General features: G+C 43.2%; 1 protein-coding gene across 3 annotated transcripts in view; it reads left to right on the plus strand.

Annotated features, from left to right (window-relative positions):
- kifc3 (kinesin family member C3) overlaps window positions 1-10,987 on the plus strand; it is a gene marked incomplete in the record, with an annotated part of 31,773 nt that overhangs the window by 19,540 nt on the left and 1,246 nt on the right.

Genomic DNA, 10,987 nt, shown 5'->3' on the forward strand with positions numbered 1-10,987 from the left:
ACTGGAAGCAGGGGGAAACGGTTAGCTTAGCTTAGCTGACTAGCTGGTTAGCTAACAACATACAGCATGTTAATCAGCCAAAGTAGCAGTTGTGCTAACAGCTGCCTCCTTTCTTCCTTACAGTCTTTGTGCTAAGCTAAGCTACATAGTGGAAGAAGGAGATAACAGAATAAATCAGCTTTAATGTTGGGACAACGGGGAGCACTGGGAGAGATTCACTGGGTTCATATAACAGACTGGAGGGTCGACAGGCTCCAAAGCTTCCCAGTAAAACCAGTTTAAACCTTCCAAACTAATTCACAACAACGATTCACAAGTCGCCTTCAGGTTGTTAATTTATATTTTAATGTATTATTTTTATAGGCCCAGAATAATTAATATGAATCATTAATTAATAATATAATAATTAATAATCTGGTCCTGATGGAGTTATTGAGTGTTTGTGGTTCATTTGGTAGCTTTAGAGCCTGAGCTCTCAGTCAGTCGCACTCGCTGTGACCTCTGAACCTCAGGGATGTCACATGGTCAGGGGTTGGAGGGGGGCGGGGCCAACCTTGGACAACCTGCGAACCATCTCGCCGTTGCCCCTGCCGACGGCCTTGGACAGGAAGCCGCACAGGCGGCCGCGATCGGTGAGCAGCTGCAGCCGAGCGCATGCAGAGAGAAGAAGAGTAACCGTAGAGGTCAAGGGTTAAACTGGTCACACGCTTTGACCCAAGACAGGAAGCATGATGGGAAATCAGGGTCCAGGTCAAACATGGCTGCTGAGATTGTTGGTGAACTGTCGCTGGTCGCATGAAGCAACGTGTTGAGAGTTCACTGTAGGTTCAGTTGTATGTTAATCTGTCCGACTGTTGTATTTCACACAGATTAAAGTGTTTAAAGTCGGGATGGATTCAACAATGTGAACGTTACTGAAATATCAAAAAGGAACATTCTGACATCAAAAGTCAAAAATGTGTCGTTAAAGTTCATTTCTGTCTCTTCGGGTGGACGCTAACAGCTTCCCCCTGCTTCCAGTCTTTGTGCTAAGCTAACACATCTGGACAGAGAACAAAAGGAACAGTTGCTTCATGCAGCCAGCTGCAGACTCCCTGAGCGAGGACAGACAGACAGACAGACAGACGTTCAGCAGACAGACAGGCAGACAGACAGACAGACAGACAGGTGTTCAGCAGACAGACGTACAGACAGACAGGTGTGGTGTTACCTGTGTCCTGAGCTGAGCACAGGTCCTCTGTGACTCGTGCAGCTGTGTCTCCAGCTCCCTCAGCAGCTGCCTCTGCACAGACAGCTGCTCCTGCAGGCCGGCGTTCTTCGTCTGCAGCTCAGCCAGAGCTTTCTGAGAGTCAGCTGACTCCACCTCCACAGTGTGAGTCACATACTGGAGACAAACAAACAAACAAACAAACAAACTCAATGAAAATAACTGTTCAAACATGCAGAGCTGTGAGTGTGTGAGGGGAATATTTTTAGTGAGTTACTGTGAAACATATTAAAACATATATCTGTGCTAAGGAGACAATATCGGCCCTGCCAAAGTTATTAATTGTTGTGAGTCTCTAACCAGTCCCTAACCAGTCACTAACCAGTCACTAACAAGTCTCTAACCAGTCCTAAACCAGTCACAACAAGTCTCTGAACCACCTAACCAGTCTCTAACCAGTCCCTAACCAGTCTCTAACCAGTCCCTAACCAGTCTCTCCCCACCTTGACTCTGGGGGGCGTTGCTGCCTGCCTGGCGAGCTCCTCCTCACACTCCTGCAGTCGGAGGGAGAGTTTCTGCTCGGCCTCCTTCTGCCTCCTCCTCGCCTCCTCCAGCTGCCTGCGGCTGTCGTCCAGCTGCCGGGTCGACTCGTCCAGCTGCCGGCGAAGACTTTCGGCTCTGGAGCTTTTCTCCAGCAGCTCTCGCTCCAGCTCAGCCAGCCGCCGCTCCCTCTGCCGGGCCTGGCTCTCCCAGCGAGACACCTCCCTCCGCAGGGACTCGGCATCCTGTGGACAGAGGCGGGGTTTAAGTGAGGACAGCTTCACCTGAGCTCCAAACCCAGCTCCAAACCCAGGTCCAAACCCCTACCTGTGTATCTATCTACCTGTGTATCTACCTGTATATCTACCTGTGTATCTACCTGTATATCTACCTGTATATCTACCTGTATATCTACCTACCTGTATATCTACCTGCCTGTGTATCTACCTACCTGTGTATCTACCTACCTGTGTATCTACCTACCTGTGTATCTACCTGTGTATCTACCTGTGTATCTACCTGGCTGTGAGGGCAGCGGCTGCAGCTGCAGGTCTCTGCAGCAGCGTCGAGGCTCTGAAGCTCTGAGCTCCTGCATGACTTCAGCTCCTGCTTCAGACGCTGGTTCTCCACCACCAGCAGCTCCAGCTGCTTCTCCAGGTCTGTCGCCCCCTGCAGGACGGGAGGACACAATCATTTAAACACCTTTATAGTAACAACCACATTCTGTCACCAGTATTATCAGGTAATAACAACGTCAGTGTTCTGTGTCTGCTTCCATGTGACGCGACTGTAATGTGCGACTGTGTGACTGTGCGACTGTGTGAGAGTTTTTCCCAGGGTTCCTCAGGAATGTGGTCCAGCAGGATCTCACCAGTTCAGAGCGAAGTCTCTCCACCTCCTGAGTCTGATCCAACAGCTTCTCCTCCAGCTCCTCCACCTGCAAACACAGCACACTGAACCAAAAATACCTCCTCCAACCTGTCATCTGTAATTATATGTCTTTATTTTTTACATTCATTCAAACTCAAATCAGTCTGACAGGTGACGCATCATCTGTGTTTGTTCTGTTACACACCCTCAGGTTCACACAAACCCAGCTCAGACTCTGATGGTTTTACAACCTCATCCATGTGACCATGTAAACATGCTAACATAAGAGTGTTTCCTGTACAGGTGTGATGCGTTTCCTGTAGACGTACCTGTGTGCGCAGCCGAGTAACGAGCTGCTCTTCTTCTGGACAGCTGAGACGAACTGAAGGTTGTTCACCTGGCTGTAACACCCTCACTCCTACAGACAAACACAGGGTTACTGTCAGTGGTTCTGAGTACGGTTTGATCATTTCCATGAAAATAAATTAGCAGAAATGTAAATAAAGTCGTTGGTTCTCTTCAAAGCCACCAGACTCCATTGATAAAAACACTAATTTTACCTGTCAGAGTTTCTGGTCTAAATTAGTGTTTTATTAAAGGAGTCTGGTGGCTTTGAAGAAAGCATAGATGGATGCAATGGATTCAGTTCTCCGTCAGCTCTCCGCCGTCTATTAAACTGATAGAGTTTTTAAATAGGCAAACAGTGTTTGTCTGTCCATTTTTTTTCCTTTAAGAACAACACCGATCTATTTGAGCGACCGTAAACAAAACAGGGATTCAGAGAGTTTCTGGTCCAGAGTAGAAAATCATTTCCTGCCCTCCGTCTGCAGTTCGTGCCACAGGAACACAGTTCGTGATGTTGAGTGCAAGGAATTGATTTCTGAGGCTGATATTGATACTTCTGATGCTGTGTTCCCACCAAACACAAATTTACTTAAGTAGATTAACTACAAAGTCAATGCAAACACGCAAACAGTCGTGAGTCGTTTATCTCAGCCTCAAACCGCCGCAGTGAGGCAGATTAAAGGGAGAGACCGTAGTTAGAAGTCAGAGCTCTGTGGTTGAGGTTTCTCTATCAATGTGCTCTCCCATATATCAGTCTGCTCCAATAACTACTTCACAGACATGATGTGTACCGACCACCAGCTGTTCTCACCGTTAGGTGCGGCAGACGTCTGAACGCCTCCACCGACACTCGTCTTCTCCTGAACGCTGTGCTGCTGCAGCTGCTGCAGCAGCAGGTGACGGGTGACTTCCTCAGAGCGAAGACGAGCCTGAAACTCACACACTTTGTCCTGTAGAGTCTGAACACACAGACACACGGAGAGTGAGCCGCACGCATTCAGTCAGGCGGACTAAAGAGCTGTTTCTAAGAGGAAGCTGCAAACACGTCTACCGCTCTATGAAAGTGCAGGAAGAGAGAGATGAAAACACAGGAAAGAAAAGGAAGAAGCTCTGAGACTGAGACAGAATGAAGGTTTTTACGTTGGCAGGAGTCCACCAGCAGGACCAGGTGACCCTCTGCAGGTGGAGGACAGCATGGAAAAATGGAAACAGGAGGACAGAAGACAAATGAACAGAGAGGTGAACGATGAGAGCGTGAGACCATGAGAGAATGAGAATGAACATATGTGCGACTGAATATCCTGCGTCCTTTTTAAGGCCAGTAACTCTACGTGATTTTAGTTTAGTGATGATGTTTTGTCTCCACTATAAATTTAACAAGAGCAGTGTGTGTTACCTGGATGAGCAGCTGCTGGCTGGGTGCGTTTGTTTCGGTCAGCTCTGCGGTCAGAGAGGGGCGCTGTGAGAAGGCGGCGGTGGGCAGAGACAGGAAGGAGCCATCGTCTTCACCATCACTCATCAGGAAGTCCACTGAGCTCGCTACGGACACACAGGCGGGATTCATTCAGTCATTTGGTCTTACAAATTGGGCACGAGCAGCTCTGGTATCTGCTAGATTTTAGCCGTTAGCTCGACCGGTTGTTATCAACTGATCAGTAAACTCAGCTAATGAATAAAGGACACCAGTGAGCGACGCCAAATCAGATAATCAGGACAGACTCAGAGTGAGAGAGTGTGGACGTGTTTGCACTGACCAACAAATGAACACAAATCTGCACAGAAATAAACACCATTAAGTCCACATGTCGAAACCTCCACATTCCTCCTGATCTACATGTGTACGTAAATCTCTTCAGGACAAAATGAGCAGAGTCTTTAATCAGATTTGTAGGTGATCAGTGATTATTGAGGTCGAAGCAACAAACAACCTGAATTCCTGCTCCTAAAACACACTCCTCCTGTTCCTGAACCAGCAGCACTCCTCCTGAATACCATGGAAACCAGTCCGACCAGATAACAGCTGATAGCAGCTGCTGACACATTAACCTGCTCTACCTGTGTGTGTGTGTGCGTGCGTGTGTGTGTGTGTGTGGTGTGTCACAAGTTTTCTTCTACGAGGCCTCAAATCTTATCAACCTGAGAACAATCTGCACTCTGTGGGACAAATCTGAGACTTAACAGGACTTAAACCTACACACACACACACAGACACCAAACACCAGAGGGACACCAAAACCACTGTGGGAACTTGGGAGACTTGCTTTACACTAAATACTGAACTGCAGCGACACACTGACTGACTGTAAAACACGATTACACACAGACAGACACACACACACAGTTGCTGCGTTTGCGTTTTCTGGATGACAGTGGATGTTGACGCTGCTGAAAATATGACACACACACTCCTTACAAATCTACATCAACGTCAAGATTTAAAGCTTCTATATTTATATTTATGTTTATGTGTGTTTCAGTGTGTGTGTGTGGTCACAGGGGGAACAGCTCCATCGTGGAGCGTGCAATGAGATATCATCAATAATGATTATTCACATAACAAAGATGAACAAGTCAGTCTTATGGAGAATAAAGGACAGTTGATTTCTGACAAGCGCCTCAAGAGTGAGAAGAAAACATGCGTGAATTCGTTTCCTCATAGAGAGGAAGTTCTGTCATGTTTATGTGTTCGAGAATTCAAGTAAACATTAACTACGTACATGAATCTATTTTTGTATTCCTATCAACTTTTTCAATATAAACATGAACTATACGTGATACAAATGTTATATTCATCAGGATACTTAATCTTGTATAACTACGAATAGTCGCGCAAATTATTTTAAGTAGGCAAGCAGCACATGATCTATCAATATAAAAAAATGCAGGGGAATGCATTTTTATGGCTTAAGGACTATCCTGAGGGTCTTGGATAAATGGTATTTCTGTTATCAGCCGTACAGCCTTGTTCTCTCATTCTTCTTGGCTCTGTTTGCCCACTCCGTGTCAACCTTGATACAACAAAATTAACACACAAACATACAAAAATTGCGACACCTATCATGACTAGGACCAAACTGTGAACTCTACAGGTAAAGTTAGTCGATTTTTCTAATAGCTTAGCAGTATATTAAATTTTGTTTTTTTTGTTATGGTATGTATAAGTATTTATACATATCTGTTTTTAAGTCAGTTTGTTCTTGGCCAAGAGGCAGCCACAGGAGTGATAAAGGTCATAACAATTAGAACAACTACCAATTAAATGCCCGCCATAATCGTGGCAAAAAGAAAAAATGAATTATGCAATTGTATAATCAAACCATTGCAATATATAATTAATTAGATACAGCTGGCCATCTAGTGCACTACAGTAGACATACAGATATTTAAAACCATTGTAATAGACGCAGGTGGAGCTGATACAGGAAGTTAAAGTCAGTGATGTTATGGGTTTTACAAAAAAGAAGTTGTGTGGTTGAAAAACCGAAAAAAGAAAAAAAAATGAAAACGTTCAGTTAATACTATATATTACCTGTTCCCGGGTAATGGCACAATGTGGAAGCCCCACAACTTACCCGTTTGTTTTCCAGAAGTTCTAGCATGTTTTTTACAATAAAAGCCTTGTTTTTAAACAGCCCCATTTTTTATTTGAAATGGTGGCAGGAAGTGTTTAGGAGTTTTTGCAAGTGGAAAATATTATTAACAAGGCCGGCTTTCAAATTGGATCAGCTTATTTATACCTTCCTGCTATATTCTTTTCTGTAAAAGCTATTAGGCTACCCCAAGAAAAAAGAAAATCGCCTAAATAAACAAAAGATATCCGTAAGCCATGACGCTCGCCCACACCCTCTCACGCACCCTCAAACCCGGTTTTTAGGTCAACAATTCAACCTTTAGAAACGTTGATTTTGAACAGTTTTATCAAGATAATGGAGGCAAATCAGAAAACACTCTTTAAGTGAGCCTCTGGCTCTTTTGAAATCGTTCTTTACGTAACAAGAAAATTCCTTTTGGTGCCATCTAGAACCAGCCCTGTTTTGTCTCCCAGTTTTGAGTGGAACCGTAGTTAATTCAAATGGAATGCAATCAACAGATTTGGCGCTGCACAGCGCGACCCTGTAGAATTGAACCGGCCTAACTTTTGTTTTTTTCCAAGAAAACCCGCTTCATTTGTTCGACTGGGGAATCAACCTTAACAGTTTTATTTTATTGTCTTATTGCCCCTCTGAATCAAATTACACTTGTAATTTATTGGTGTCAGCAGCTGAAGATGAAAGAAGTTTTGAGTTCACATTCATTAACTTCTTAAGTGAAAAGATTCTGCATTTAAGTAACAACGGACCTTGAAACCTGCCATCCCTGGCAGTCATTTGGGATGGGTTAAAGAGGCCCATCCTGCCTTCTAGGGAATTTAACAGATTTACATTTCACTTGAGAGTTCATCCTCGCAAGCGCTCTGAAGATCAGGTGTTCATTAATCCGGTGGTTTGGGTCCTGGGTCAGAGACTGGTTAGGTGGGTTTTAACTGACTTCCAGGTCCCCAGTGGTTCCTTCCGCTTCAGCACGGCGGGTTCCTGTTTCTGTTGGGGACGGTTTTTGAAGGGAACCAGTAAAGGCCCTGTTGGGCACGGGCCGCAACTGGCTTGGGTTTGGGGGGAAAAGCCCCTGATTTCACAAGAAGCTGGCTTGACCCGAGAAGAGCTAACGTCCGCCGTCGACGGAAACCATCGCCACGACATTGACGGCGTTAAGGAAAAAAGGTCAGGAGACGGTGAAGAGTTTCGTTATTTTGACACTCTAAGAGTCACGCTCAAGAATCTCAAACGGGAAACCGCAACTTTTATTTCTTTTAGTACTTCCTCGTACGTCCTTAAAGTCCCGGACTCACTCAGTTGGCTTGTTTTCAGTTTGTTTGTTCCTGTTTATGACGGGAACAGTTACAAAGATCAATCCAGCCACAACCTCTCATGCCTCCTTTTATAACTTTTCTGATCACTGCCAACCCTGCCTCTACAAGAAATTATTTGTTTCGTATTGTATAAGTAATAGTTTATCATGTCGGCAGTTTTTTTTTAACTTTTCGTATTGTTTTTTTGCCTAGCTTTTATTCTGTTGGGTTGTAATTGGTTAATCGACCCTTTCCCTCCTGTTGCTCCTCTTTTGGCAGAACAAACTTGAAACTTTTAAAACGAATGTACTATAACCAAAACCCAAATATATAGCTATAAGAAACACACTAAACTTTACCTTGTTAAGTCCACAGTTGTCCAGGGCAAGTTTGCTGTGGATGTAACAGTAACGGTGGCCAAACGAAAGCAAAGAAGAGGAGAAATAAAAAAACACTTTCTCCAGTAAGAATATTTGTTTTATAGTCCTTCCAGGAAAGTATTATTTATTAATATATTGAAAAAAATTGCTTGCTGCAATTAATGTTGCCGCATTGTGAAATCAGATGTTTTCCTGCCGAATATTGAATCGATCAGTTTATGATATTTTTTTTATAAATTGTTCCTGTTCTTTTATGTGTTGCAATCATGACAGACTTCAGACGAATTTTTCAGTGTTTTCTTTCTTTCTTTTCTTGGGTTTGTTTCTGTCACTCTTGTTGTTAATACCTAAGAAAATCGGCCTACTGTTGGTTATACTGTGAAAGCTTTCATACTTTTTATAATCGTAAAAGGCCTCGCCAACCCCCTGTTTGCGCCCGCTAAAAACGGGGTCCCGACCCTCGGGTTGGAACCACTGATGTAAAACATCAAGAAGATGTTTTAATGATTGTTAAAGAGCTTTTTTACTTTTAAGACTAATTCAACTTTCCTTGGAAACTGTAAAATTGAAGTTTTTTATCTGAAATTCCGCTCTCTCTTCTGTCTTTTGCCAGCCGTGTTCCAGCGGTCAGACTCTGCTCAGCCGGTCATGTTTCAGACAAAAAAGACCTGGACTCAAGCCACAACCCCCTGCCCTGCCAGGAACCTCTGGAAAAGACGTTCTCTTGACGTGGATCCCGGCCGTCTTGTCGCATAGGAAGGAGGAGGGAAAAAAACCACCAAGCGTGGCTCATCTGACAGCAGAAAGAAGAAAGGTGGTTGTGTTGTTGGTTGGGTGGTGTTTGTTGGTTGTTATTGTTTTGGAGAAAGTGATGAGGGGGAAAAGGAGAAGTGGTCAATAACCTTGTCAGTTAAAATGAAGGAGCTCGGAAGCGAAAGAAGGAAACCTTAAGAGGTGTGGTGAAGGAAGACAACAGGTGACTTTGAAAAATATCAAAACATTTGTAATTTAAATTTTTTATTTGAAAAAATTTGTTTGCTGGCTTGCGTTGTTCCCTTCTCAACTTTTTGAATCGGTTAAAAGTTCCGGAATCCAGGAAGAACGACGGATTCGGGTTTTCCGAACCTGCAAGCTTGTTTTAAACTTACACACTCCTCTTTGAAAAGCCTGATTGTGTTCTTTTCATTATGCTCCTCAACCTGCAAAGTTTTTCAGAAAACAAAGGTAGTTTGTAGTCTTGCAATAATTTGTTATTGATTTCATTCCTGTTTAACTCTAAAACCGAACCAAACATTGAAAACAACTTTTTCCCCTTCTTATCCGCTCTTTCTGCTGTGAACACGTTACCTGCGGTTCAATTAAAGGTCTTTAAAGCGTGGTTAAACTGAACCCTGTTTTTTTTGAAAAAACTGCAAGTGCTCTTAATCATAACATTCAAGTTTGAGCCTGTTTTTACACAACAGTCCGAGTTTTTTTCCCACGCGTTTTCCTGGAAACACTGGAAAACCTGGAAACACTGAAAGGGATCAAGTGGCAAATGTTCCCTGAGATGTTTCAATTGTAAATTCAATCCCGTCGCTAGTTACTCCGAGGGGACATAAAACAGTCCCATGGTTAAACTGATTTTGTTCATATGTTCATAGCTCGTTTGATCAAAAATAAGTTATTGAATTTATTCCTGATTCAAAGTGACCGCTGCAGGCCGTTTTATTCGTCAATAACAGTCAGAAACAAACAGGATCAGAAGAAGAACTTTTGTAAAAACGTTCAATTAAACTGTCTACAGCGCACGCAGTTGGCCCTTCAGTGAACCAGCATCAGCCGTCCGGTTTGCAACCAAGCTTAACGATACAATGCCTCCATCCTCTTCGTTTTGTTGTTTCTTGCTATTTACTTGTACCGCCTAATAATTTTAAAAATTGTGCTAAAATCAACAACTGTTTTTGGTTCCAGAATCAAATAAGAATAAAACCTGATCAATTAATTTAATTTTTCTTTTATTTTTATTGTATAGCGCCAATTTCATAAGAGTTTAATCCAGACACTTTTCAATAGAAGCAAGGTTTCTAGAACCGACCTTCCTTTATAACATTTTACAAAGACCCCAACAGTACCCATGAGAGAAAGAGAGAAAGAGAGAAGAAGAGAGAGAGAGACAGAGAAGACACAAAACAAATGTAAGACAACAAGCAGCACAACTCATAAAGTTAATTGAAAATTCGATGATGATCAATGAAGAACGGTACGACGGCAAAGAGGAACCCATGGCAAGGAAGGCTCCACCAGGATCATGAAAAAGTAACCCTGCAGGAACATTAAAGCCACAAGAACTCCGGGAAAAGAAGTGAAGTTATAACATGCAAATTAATGGGAAAAAACCTGAATGCTGCCAAGAAAGAAGAAGGAGAGGAAAAGAGAGAAAATTCAAGTGCACCATGGAAATCCCCGATATTCTAAGGCCCTATAGCAGCATAACTAAGATGGTTCAGATCCCTGAAAATTCCTTAACTATACTTATTCAAAGAGAACGTCTTAAGCCTATTTTAAATGTTTGGAGAGGTTGTTCAGCCTCAGAACACAACGGAAGCGGTTTTCCACAGGAAGAAGAGTTGGTAAAAACTGAAAAGCTTCTTGGGCTCCTGTTTTCTTACTTACTTTTTTGGGAACTATAGACCACAAGTAGCCAGCCATTTCGAGAATTGTTTAGTTTGTTCTAGAGGGTAACACACACAACTGATCACACACAACACACTTGAAAAT

This window comes from Morone saxatilis, unplaced genomic scaffold (genome assembly GCF_004916995.1).
Source record: "Morone saxatilis isolate NCDOM2014 unplaced genomic scaffold, NCSU_SB_2.0 Contig11, whole genome shotgun sequence".
Taxonomy (NCBI): Eukaryota; Metazoa; Chordata; class Actinopteri; family Moronidae; genus Morone; species Morone saxatilis.